The 12,203-nt window shown below is 40.6% G+C and overlaps 1 protein-coding gene across 5 annotated transcripts in view; it reads left to right on the top strand.

Annotated features, from left to right (window-relative positions):
- Nucleotides 1-2,117: 2,117 nt before the first annotated feature.
- The window catches only part of LOC109402423 (uncharacterized), a 47,096-nt gene continuing 37,010 nt past the window's right edge, over nt 2,118-12,203 (top strand). For 3 of the 5 annotated variants that reach the window (XM_029862119.2, XM_029862118.2, XM_029862116.2), the window contains exon 1: nt 2,118-2,798. The gene's annotated coding sequence lies outside the window, so the exon portion shown is untranslated. The remainder of the gene's footprint in view (nt 2,799-12,203) is intronic. The other 2 variants (XM_029862115.2, XM_029862113.2) reach the window with 2 other exon arrangements.

The following is a 12,203-nucleotide window of genomic DNA, read 5'->3' as shown; positions in this document are numbered from 1 at the left end:
TCCACTTTGAAGAATTCGCCTTTAGATGGTATTCGCCATACAATATTTTTGCGATTTATTGCTGACTGCACCCCAAATTGGACTGACACAATAGTGTGCACACACCTTCAAAGTGTGATTGCAGCGCAGGGATACGTTGGATCGAATTGAGGTCTTCGGTGCACTTATTCCTTGTAAATGGAGGAATAAGTGCACCGAAGACGTCCGAGAGGATTCGAGGCAAATGTGCACTTTTATCACACTTTTTAGGCGTACCAAAAAAAGTGTGATAGTCCAATTTGAGATGTAGTCTGCAATACTTTTAGCGATTTTTCGCGCATAGAAGCTAGCGCCACATTGGTCGATGCGGAGAGTAGGAAAACAGCCGATGTGGTTAATTCATTGGCCTTAATATTGATTGCAAAATTCTACACCTGTGTAGCACGTTTCTCTTTGTTATATCAAGGCTCGTTATTGACGGTTTCCCCCCTTATCGAACGCGACGATTTGAATCCGTCGCGGATTGAACCGTCGCCAGAGTTGTCGCAGCCAATCAGCAGGCGGGAGTCTGACGTTTCTCCGATCTCACTAACACAAACAGCAGCAGAGGTGGTGCTTGATTCGTTGCGATGATTCAGAAATGCCGATTGGAAATTGGCAGCGCCTTTTGTTATGAAAGCAACAAACAATATTTTGTACAAAACATTTTTTTATTCTAAATTATAAAACCTTAAGTGCAAAATGGTTGCACTTTAGTTAACTCGGAATTGAAAGGCATTAGGATAATTAATGGGGCACGTTCAGTGTAGTACTAGATTTGAAGTAATGAGCTGAATTTTAGTACGGTGAGAAGGTCAATTCTCCGTTTCTGCAATGAAATGGTGCAAACAGCGTGGGCATTATGATTCCTGGTCTAATTTGATGTTGTTTGAGCAAAACTTTGGATAATTATGTTGTTTATGTTGCAAGAAATGAAGAAAACAACACTGTTGCCTAAAGTTTTGCTCAAATATCATCAAATTAGGCAAGGAATCATAATGCCCACGCTGTTTGCACCATTTCATTGCAGAAACGGAGAATTGACCTTCTCACCATACTAAAATTCAGCTCATTACTACAAATCTAGTACTTCACCTTGTACTTCACCGATCTGTCCTATTGATTATATTTACGTCGTTTTCAAAATTTGTTACTGAATAGGAAGCAATCAGTGAAGTACTAGATTGAAAGTAGTGAGCTGGATTTTTGTATGGTGAGATGATCAATTCTCCGTTTCTGCTATGAAATGGTACAAAAAGCGTGGGTTATATGATTTCTTGCCTAATTTGATGCTGTTTGAGCAAAAGTTTGGTTAACTGTGTTGTTGTATTATTTATTTCTTACAACTTCAACAACACAGTTACCCAAACTTTTGCTCAAACAGCATCAAATTAGGCAAGAAATCATGTAACCCACACTGTTTGCATCATTTCATAGCAGAAACGGAGAATTGATCATCTCACCATACAAAAATCCAGCTCACTACTTTCAATCTAGTACTTCACTGATTGCTTCCTATTAAGGAAATTTGAACAGACCGTTACGCGTATATATTGTTTGGACACTTACGGCAAAAAAGGAAATGTCCAAATTATTTACGCGTAACGGTCTGTTCAAATACAGTGAGGATTCGCTCGTTGGGTCACGACTGCGCCCCGATTAGCGAATCGTGTTCGTTCTATGGGGCAACTGACAACTGATCAAAATGCTCTAGACACAAGCAAGTGACGAGAAATACGTCACGAAACTCTCACATACTTGCGCAAACGGTCTGTATACAGGAGCTGCGATGCGACGACGGTCAGACGTCAAACTCGTTTTGACATCGATTTTGACATTGACAGTGCTTTTTAGTTGGGTTTTGCCCCAGCTAGCGAACATCCAACCATCGAGACAGCCCATCTAACGAGCCGCCAACGAACGAATCGGGACTGTACTTGTTACCCTATCTGTACTTCGATGAAATTTCTCCGAAGCAGGTGTTCAAAACAGATCCCTTCACCCTAAGAAAACATCGCACGCTCTCCCGCCAGCGCCGGCGCCGGCGCCGAGCTCTGCACTGGCTGGAGTGAAACGTCAAAGCAAAAGTCGTCGTCGTCTAATGTTTTTTCGATTTCTCGTCGTCGTCACCGTCGCCGCGATCGCGTTCCGAACTAATCCGCCGTTTTCCGCCGGAAAAATCCGGGAAACTCGCTAAAAGTGTCCGTCAAAATGTTCCCCGTGCGGTCAAGTAGCTTATCCACGGGAAATGCGCGTTGTGTCTCGATGTTAGAACGGTGAAAAGTGCGTTTGAAATTCGTGTGTTCGTGCGCGGGTTGTGGTGGATGTACATACCGCGGAGCTAAAAGCATTCACGAAAAAAAAGGTGGACGGGGAGAGAGAGTTTTCTTTCACACACAACACAACAACAACAGTGTGAATCTGTAAAGCGAGCGGCGGGCATAGCGGCAGTCAGTGTATAAAAATTTCAACGATTGTGTGTTTTAATTCCCCGCGCGCCCTCCGGGCCGCGTCCGACTCCTATACGGACGGGGTAAAGTGAGATCGGATTAATCCAAGAGTGTGCCTAGGCGATTGCTGCCTGCCTAGCTTGAAGGCATGGATGCATGAAAGAAAACAGTGAGTGCTAGTGTTGTGCCCCCTGAACAAGTAGCGAGGGGGCTCGATCCGAGATCGGATCCAAAATCAAGCGTTGCGCCTGCCGCGCGGGATAGGGCCAACAGAAGAAGGGGTTTGGTGTTAGTGCAACCCGTATGCAGTGTGGTTGGATTAAAGAAAAGGTGAAGAAAAGCTCCATCCAGAGTGTTGTGCTAGATTTGATTTTCCCACTCGTTGATTCCGTCATCGTCGTTACATTGCATTGCAAGCCCTGCTTCTCCGACAGTGTGACCGTGGTGGAGAGGAGGAGGAGGGGTAGATGCAACAACACGGCGACCGACGGCCTTTCTCTTTCGAGGCATTCATTATTTACGGCGACAGCGGAAAAAGCGGTGGCACTAGGTACTGCTTAGCTAGCAATAGAGACTAGAGAAACCACTATTCAAACTCGAAACTGCAGCAGCTAATCTGTAGGCTTATTGCATTCAACAGGGTTTGCTAGGAATTTGGGCTGGGCTTTCGATTATCGAAAGTCATGACTTTTTTCGGCAAGTCAAAGGTTCAGAATTGTTCGGCGAAAATCATCATTTTATCTGCTGAGTCGCAGAATCTTCTGGGGAATTTCTGATATAATGAATATTACTATTAGGTATTTCTTTATTGTTCATTACTCATTTTCAAATTCAAGACTGGTCCCTCTATGTAATAGAATCTTTGGGGAATTGGAATCATTCCAAAGAATATCCTATCCTAAAATCTCTGAAGAAATGCTTGAAGAATACGCCCAGGAGAATTTAGTAAAGAATGTTTTGGACTGTCTTAAGTGCATTTCTCTTTATGAATCTCAGGAAAAAATGTTGGATGAATTTCTGTGGAATTTGAAGGATTCCAGGAAGAATCTTCTCAGATCTCAGATATTTTTGCCGGATTCATTTAGTATTTCCAGGATTCTTCTTGAGATTCCTTCTGGAATTTATTCCGCGGTTTTACCAAACATTTTTTTCAGGATTCCTTTAGGAGTTCCTTCTTACATTCCTTAAGAAACTACTTATGATATTCTCCAAGGAGATTATTTAGGACTTCTGGGATACATCCAGGAGCCTCTTCCAAAATTATACAGTGATTCTTTTCGGGATTTCTCCAGGAATTCCTTCTGAAATTACTCCAAAAATTCCTTCGGAGATTCCTCCAGGAATTGTGTCTTGATATCTCCAAAACCTTTTAATTAACCTAATAATTATGCTTAAATTTCTCTAGGAGTAATTTCTGGAATTTTTTTTTTGTCTGTATTAACGAGATTTTTAACCCTTGGCTAGTTCATCTCGGGACCCACGTTTTACTTCCCTTCCGAAGGAAGAACCCACATTTTGTGAGCATGTCGAGAGTGGGATTCGATCCCAGGTCCTCGGCGTGATAGTCAAGTGTTCTAACCATCACACCAGGTCCGCTCCACTATTTCTGGAATTCATCAAGGAGCATCTTCTGAAATTCTTTCAGTGGTTCATTCAGGATTCCTTCAGATGTTTCCTCTGGAGCTCTTCCAAATGTTTCTTTCTTGCTGTAGAGTTCCCATCTGGGATTCCTTCAGGAGCTTTTTCTAGGAATTCCTCCAATGATTTTTTTTAAATTTTTCTAGGAATTCTTTCCAAAATTTCTCTCTGAATTCTTTCTGGGCTTCTTCCAGGAGTTCATTCTGAGATTCCTCTAGAAGTTTTTTTTGCGATTCCACCAGTTCCTTTTGGAATGTCTGTAGAAGTTTGTCCAGGATTTTTAGAAATATTTTTTTGGAAAATGTAATTTTAGATGGAACTATTGCAAGAAGCCCAGAAAGAACACTTGAAGAAACTCCTTTAGAAAATGTTTAAAGAATTCCTCTCGGAATTTCTGTAATAATTTTATAAGAAACGCATGGAGAAATTCCATACAGTACTTCAGAAGTAATTCCATAAAAAATTCCAAAATTCTTCAGGTGGAATTCCGAAAAAAAAAAAACTTCTGGAAAATTTCCATTAAGAACATCTCAGAGAGCTCTTAAATGATCTCCCGAAAGAATTCCAGAATCTGCCTGAATTGTAGAAGAGTTCCCATAAGGAGTTTCCGAAGGATTTGCGAATAGAGTTTCCAGAGGAATCCCGAACGGATTTCCATGGGGAGTCCCAGAATTAGTCACAGGAGAAAACTTGGAAGGAGTTTCCGGAGGAATCTGGATGAATCTCAGAAAGAATTTCTCGAGCAATTCCAGGACGAACTCCTTGAGGAATCCGAGGAGAAACCCCTGGAGGAATTACAGTAGGAGCTCACAGAAGAACCCAGCAAGGAATTCCTGGAAGTATCCCAAAAAAGAACTGAAGCAATCCTAGAAGGAACTTCTGGACAATTGTGGTCCAAATCGTAAACAACAAGGCCACGAAACGTGCAAATTTCCCTAGCAACCGCGGCGTGCAGTGCCGATACAGCCTTCAGCAAAGTTGTTCAGAAGGTCGTTGATATCATAAAGACCTAGGATATAAAGACAAGCATTTCTGCCGCTAGGTGACGCTAATGAGAATGCAAAAATACACTTTTTTATCAGCTCAATCTCGTGATATGAAATGAATTATACTTGAATCACCTGAAATCACTTGAAACACTGAAATATGAAGTGAATCAGACCTGAATCATTTGAATATGGAGTGAATAAGATCTGAATCATATCAAATGGAGTGAACTAGACCTGAATCACTTGAATATGAAATATGTAAGACCTGAACTGTCGTGTGCATCAGAGTTGTACCATGTTAATAGGGATTCCCATAGAACATGGGACAACTATGCTGCACACGGCAGTGAATCACATGAATATGGAGTGAATCAGACCTGAATCATATCAATATGAAGTGAATCAGACCTTAATCAGTTGAATGTGAAATTAATCGGATAGGAACGCTCACTATCGTCACATAGCGGCAGAATTGCGAACCAAAGTGCTTGTCCTTATGATGTCAACGACCTTCTGAACAACGTTGTCGAGGACTTGAACATCCTATCAACGACAAACAGTAACGTAACACTCTTCAAAAAGGCTTTGCACATGCATTTTACGATGTATTTAAATTTCAGCTTTGACATCTGCTAGTCTGCACGTTGCTGAATGGTGCAAACGAAAATTACAGACGATTTGTGTAGTTAGTGTGCATGTTAGACATCGCAATTTGGCCGACAGTAGTATCGCACGCGGCTCTACCAATAGGGCAAAAGTTTTGATGAATTTCCTCTAAAAGTTGTGTCTATTTGCCAGTGTTTCTATCTTATCGGGATCGCGAGATAGAGCTAGTAAAAATGTGCGATTTGACATGCTCACTAGCGGCAGAAACCAAACTGTATATCTTTTAGATGTCAACGACCTTCTGAACAACTTTGCTGATAACTGTATCTTTGCAGATTATCAGTATTTCGAGATATTGCAGCATGAATTCACTATAGTTTTCAGGTGATGCTAAAGAACAAAATGTTGCTGAGCCAGAAGCTCGGCCAAGGTGTGCGGTTTAGATTCCCTCTTGGCATAAGGACTATCAAATGTCGTAGGAATCTGAATCTTTCGGGGAAGATCTGCCGAGGAACGTTGATGATTTGAGCAATCGTAATGACAAAAAGTTCTGGAAAGAGACGATGGACGATGAGATGGAATCATTGCCGAAATGTGAAACATGTGAATTGGTCCCCCGTCCAACTAGTAAGAACATTGTGGAAGATTGTCCAGAATAAGCGTGATGTGAACGGGAACATCGATCGTTATCAGACGCGTTTAGTAGCAAAAGGCTCTTTACCGCGGAAAGTTTTCGACTACAGAGAGACGTTTACCCCGGTAGCGTGGATTACAACAGCACGGATTATTCTGGCCGTTTCGATCCAAAACGACTACCGTATTCTCCGGATGGATATCAAAACTGCTTTCCTGGATGATCATTTGAAGAGATTTTACGAAGCAACCTCGGAGGTATAATGCCGGTCGAAGATATCTATACGGGTTAAGCAAGCACCTAGGAGTGGGAATGAAGTCTTCAATTCGTAGCTTCAATTCGTGATGAAGCTAGAATTTAAACGTTTAAACTATGACAGACAGGCTTGTAAGAAGACAGAAAATGACGTAATCTATCTAATTACTAATCGGATGATATTCTAATACCTAGCTTCAAACAGTCTTGGATTAATCCAGCAAAGCAAGAAAAAATGTTCATCTGCTTTGAAATGATAGATATGGGTGAAGTGAAGCAATTTCTTGGACTAAAGATAGAAGAGATATGGGAAGAATATGCTGACGAGCTTTGGAATGGCTTTGTGTAAAGCTATTTCTACTCCTCTTGAAGAAAACAAGGAAATTGGAAAGTAACGCAACACAGGAAGTAACAAGTTGCCTGACAAATCTGACAATTTTGTCACGACCAGATGGTTGTGTCGCTGTCAATTTCTGCAATCTTTTTCAAGCGAAACCATTGGACATTCACTGAAATTATTTGAAGAGAATGCTGAGATATCTCAAAGGAATTCAAGATTTTGAATTACTTTTGAATTACTTCTCGAAGGGATCATTCTACGTCACCCCTGACAGAATGCGCTGATGCGGATGGGGAATAGAGCGCCCCTTATTTTGCAAAAAATGAAAATGTTATAAGATCGTTGTTGGAAAATGACCGTTTCTGGTTAGAAATGATCGTATCAAAATTTGAAGTCCGTATCTCAAGGCTAAGTGGTCCCTCAAGAAACCTAAAGTTGCATGGGACTAAAAAACATAAAAAAAATGACAAAAAATATGCTATTCTACTAAAGCCGATGATTTTATTTATTTATTTATTTAATTGTATTTCTTCATCTGACTTCTGGGATCTTAATAAAGTGTGGCCTAAACCCTAAAGGCCCAAAAATGTGTTTCAAATTGCGATATCTCTACTCCATAATGTGTTCTGCCTTGAAAAACCGGGAATCCTCTGGGAATTTTATTTTACCTTCCGTATCTCGCGCGGTTGGCCAACACCGTCAGCACTACGCTAATGCTGAGAACAAAAACGAGATATTTTCAACGTGTTGTACAAAATACAACAGCGCGATCACTCGAGGGTTAACAGGGAAAAACCTGGAATACTCAGGGAACTCAGGGAAATTTCATAGAAATTGGGTCGTTTGAATAAAAAGTAGCGAACTTTACTACTTGTAAATCTTGTCAGAAGTAGAGTAGAAATTACTACATTGTTGGTATGAACAAAAAAGTTGTTGATTATGTAGTGTTAGTGTATCGATACATAAAATCGGTTATAAGGATTTTTCCAAAAATTCAGCCAATGTTTTTTCCTGGAATTTATTTGAACATGTATTTTGTAAAGCCTTTCAAGATTACTCACAAGACCTCTTTTCGTATTTTTTCGGATCATTTGACTTGGTATTCCTTCTCCCCCGGAGATTCTTCCGGATTCCTACCAATGTTTTTCCAAGTTTCGAACATTTATTTCCGAGATTCTACCTTGGGTATCTTCTAAGATTCCTCAAATACGATCGATTTGTCCTGGATTTTTTTGCTTCCATTTATCCCAAAATCCTCACAAGAGTTTCTCTCAAGATTAATCACATATGTTGTGGCGTAATTTCTGTTAGTTTCTCTCGGAATTCCTCTTGAATCCGCGATTCCTTCCAGTGTTACTTTTGGGACTTCTCAAGGAGATCTTCCCGGAATTTCTCCCAGCGTTGCTAGAGGGGTTATTCCTGGGATTTCTATTAGATTTTTTTCAAGAGTTTAGCACAAATTTTCTTTAGTTATTCCTTCCGGGATCCTGCAGTTATTCCAATGTTAATCCTGTATTTTTTTCAAGATCCGAAAACTTTTTTCCTAGAGTTTATTTTTGAATTTCTTAGTTCAGCTGGAATATTTCAAGAAGGTTTTCCGCAGGATTCCTTTTGAGGCTTCTCCTGAGACTTCTCTGGAAAATTTCCTTCCGATGTTGGTCCTGACATGTCCCTCAGAGTTTTTTTTTCTGAATTCACACTGGACTTTTCCAATTTTTTTCAAAGTTTTTTCTGGGATTTCCGGATCTACTGATGGTATTTCTCATGAAGTTCTTCTCGTGATTTTTTTTTCAGAGCTTTTTCTAAGCTTTTACTCGTAGTTGTTAATCGGATTTCTCGCAGTGATCCTGAGATTATTTCTTTACTGATTTTCTCGGCATCATTCCCAGCGCTCTTCCCAGTATCCCAACCAGATATGGTCCCGAGATTCTGGATGCTCTTTTCCGGATTTCTTTAAAAGTTGCTCCCGGAGTTATTGCAGAATTTTTTTAAGGAGTTTCCTCGGAATGTCTCCTGGGATAAGTTACGAGATTTCTCGTAAGAAATTTCCGAGAAATATCTAAAGGAATCCCGGTGAAGTTTTGCGAAAAAATCCACAAAGACTCATTGGAAAAAGCTCGAAAGGAACTTTGAAAAAAAAAAACATGAGAAAAATTGGGACATCTTGGAAAAAAGTTCTGGGAAAACCCAGAAGAAAATATTACGGAAATTTAAGGGGAAACTCTGGAAAACGAAATCCTGGGAGTAGCTACGAGTGAAAGCCCGTGAGAAAATCCAAGCGACGTATTCGAAAACTCTCTGGAAGAAATTCCAGGAAGACTTCTGCATAAATCCCGAGAACTGTTGGAAAATTATCCCAAAACCAGTAAGATAAACTCTTGCGTTTTTTCCTTCTTCTTCTTCTTTATGGCTCTACGTCCTTACTGGGACTTGGCCTGCCTCACTTCAACTTAGTGTTCTTTGAGCACTTCCACAGTTGAGTAATTCTCGCTGAGACCGACCCAGTCTACAAAAACGTTTGAAATGGCGTTTTTCTGAAAGTCCTCCCCAAAAAAGTAAGAAAATGCATTTGGTTACTCAAATTGATGGACCCCTCGTTAGTTAGAGCCTCAGCAATTTTTGCAGACCTCTCGATTTTGGTCAAATGGTGGCTCATTTAAACCGTTATAACTCGAAAGTTTCCCCAGAAACCACCTCAAAACGAATCGTTGTTGAAAAGAGGAAAGATAGAGCTACTATTAAGAATTATAAAAATTTAAGTCGGTCATATTGATTTTGGGCGCCATCTTGGATGTTTATACCAAAACATTTTTTTCACCATGAGGGCAACCACCGATTTTCCAAATTTTTGCATCAATGGGGCACGTTCGGTGTAGTACTAGATTTGTAGTAATGAGCTGAATTTTAGCATGGTGAGAAGGTCAATTCTCCGTTTCTGCAATGAAATGGTGCAAAAAGCGTGGGTATTATGATTCCTTGCCTAATTTGATGCTGTTTGAGTAAAACTTTGGTTAACTATGTTGTTTATGTTGCAAGAAATGGAGAAAATAACAACACTGTTGCCCAACGTTTTGCTCAAACAGCATTAAATTAGGCAAGGAATCATAATACCCACGCTTTTTGCACCATTTCATTGCAGAAACGGAGAATTGACCTTCTCACCATACTAAAATTCAGCTCATTACTACAAATCTAGTACTTCACCGATCTGTCCTATTGAAAGCTGAGACATTTATACAAAACATATCAAAAAATTAGAGATGTCTTTTTTTCCTATCAAACTTTCGAGTTATAACGGTTTAAATGAGCCGCCATTTGGCCAAAATCGAGGGGTCTGCAAAAATTGATGTGGCTCTAACTAACGGGGGGTCCATAAATTTAAGTAACCAAATGCATTTTCCTTACTTTTTTAGCCGGGACTTTCAGAAAATCGCCATCTTAAACATTTTTGAAAACAAGGTGTAAATAGTGGGCCGGTCTCAGCGAGAATTACCCAGTTATTAATTGAAGGGCTTTCTGTGCCTGCCATTGCATGTATTTGTATATTGTGTGGCAAGTACATAACGATACACTATGCCCAGGGAGTCGAGAAAATTTTACGGGAATCGATCCCGGCGATCCATAGCCTTAACCACTAAGCTAACTGAATATTCCTGCGTTAGTTTGGTTTAAAATAAGACGAAGAAAATTCAAATTGAAAGAAAGATGACAAATATGAATGAATCATTTTTCCATGTTCAATTTTTCAACTTCACCACAACTTTTCGAAAAAAAAAACATTCGGGTACCTCACACTGAATATGGATTTTGCACTCAGCTACACAGTGAATTCAGTTGGTGACGAATATATCGGTCCCGCAACAAGCTCTTTGACGCTGATGGCTCTGCTGTTGTGAGTAAACTTCATGCCTACGTGGACGGACGGACGGACGGAAGGGCATTGGCACGGTACCCGCGCCGCGCGAGAAGAGGAAGAGAAGGAGTAGTAGGTTGTAAGTTTTGTTTTGCTTTGCTTTGGCCCCTTCCTTCCGCCAAAAGCACAACAATAATGCGAGCGAACCGAACAGCAGACCAAACGAGCAAGCCAAGCAACAAACATTGCTATACAGAGTGCAAAGCGAATGTGTTGCTCGGATTTGTGGTATTAGTTTTGGAGTTGATGGCCCCCGTTCGTCCGGTAGGTATACTGAGCGAAGCGAAGCGGAATACCTTTCCAGCCGTTTGGGATCGTTGCGCCATTTGGGACCAAAGCTGAGCGGGGTTGCTAGTATGCCTAATGCCTAATGCTAGTTTGAGGTTGTTGAAAATCAATAGGAGTGGATTGGATTGGAATGTCTTTGAAACGGATCGTGAAGTTGCGATCAAAGTTTTGTTCAATTACCTTAAGCCGGCAGCACTTGCTTCCGAACGGATTACGTATTATGAGCTTAACTAATACGCTTAACACATGGGCAGGGCTGGGAGCGGTCAGACAAAATTATGAGATGAAACTGATACGAATTCCTGAATGAATTTTGCAGGCGTTTCAGCGTTTCAGGAAGGTCTGGAAATTCTTGGACCAAGCTGGAGAAGCCAAAAAGGAGCTAACACTATATGAAATAAGCTGATAAATTCAGCAAAACGTATCCAAGGAAGAAGCTGATGAATTGGAGCGAAGTCAAAAGAGATAAATGAATTTTAAAAAATGTGTTTCTCGAAAAACAGCTAAAGATTCTAGAAACATAGACGGGCCTTGTAGAAACTCATCCAGAGATTTTTCCAAGAATTTCGCCATAATTTAAGTTCCTCCAGAAATACTTCAAGTAACTCCTCTTGATATTCCACCACGAAGTCTTCCTGGAATTCCCCCAGAGTTAAAAGAATATCCACCTGAGATTCCTTCATCCTTGTGTCAGAGATTCCTGCAGAGTGGTTAACACACTAACTACTAACAAATACACTGTCCGTGCTGTTGCGGGGACGCATAGTGCTCTTAGTCTATAGTAACTACAACCATCCCACTCTAACATTCCTTTTCTTCCCAACTGACTTAGGACTTGGCTTTGCCGGTATTGATCCAAAAATGTATGAGCTGTTAAATTGCACTTTGCTAATAAGTGGAGTGTCCCAGCCCAGTGCCTCATTCAGTTGGATCGGAGTGCAATTTCTTCCAGTTCAGATCAGCCACGATTGACATGTACAGTCAGTCTAAGCTAAGCTAAGTCAAACAATTCGAGAAACATGTTGGTGAAGGCAAAATGTCTGCTACCAGAAAACACCGGCGATTACAAATT

Source organism: Aedes albopictus, chromosome 1 (genome assembly GCF_035046485.1).
Source record: "Aedes albopictus strain Foshan chromosome 1, AalbF5, whole genome shotgun sequence".
In the NCBI taxonomy this organism is placed as follows: domain Eukaryota; kingdom Metazoa; phylum Arthropoda; class Insecta; order Diptera; family Culicidae; genus Aedes; species Aedes albopictus.
This window is presented reverse-complemented; position numbering and strand designations above follow the sequence as displayed.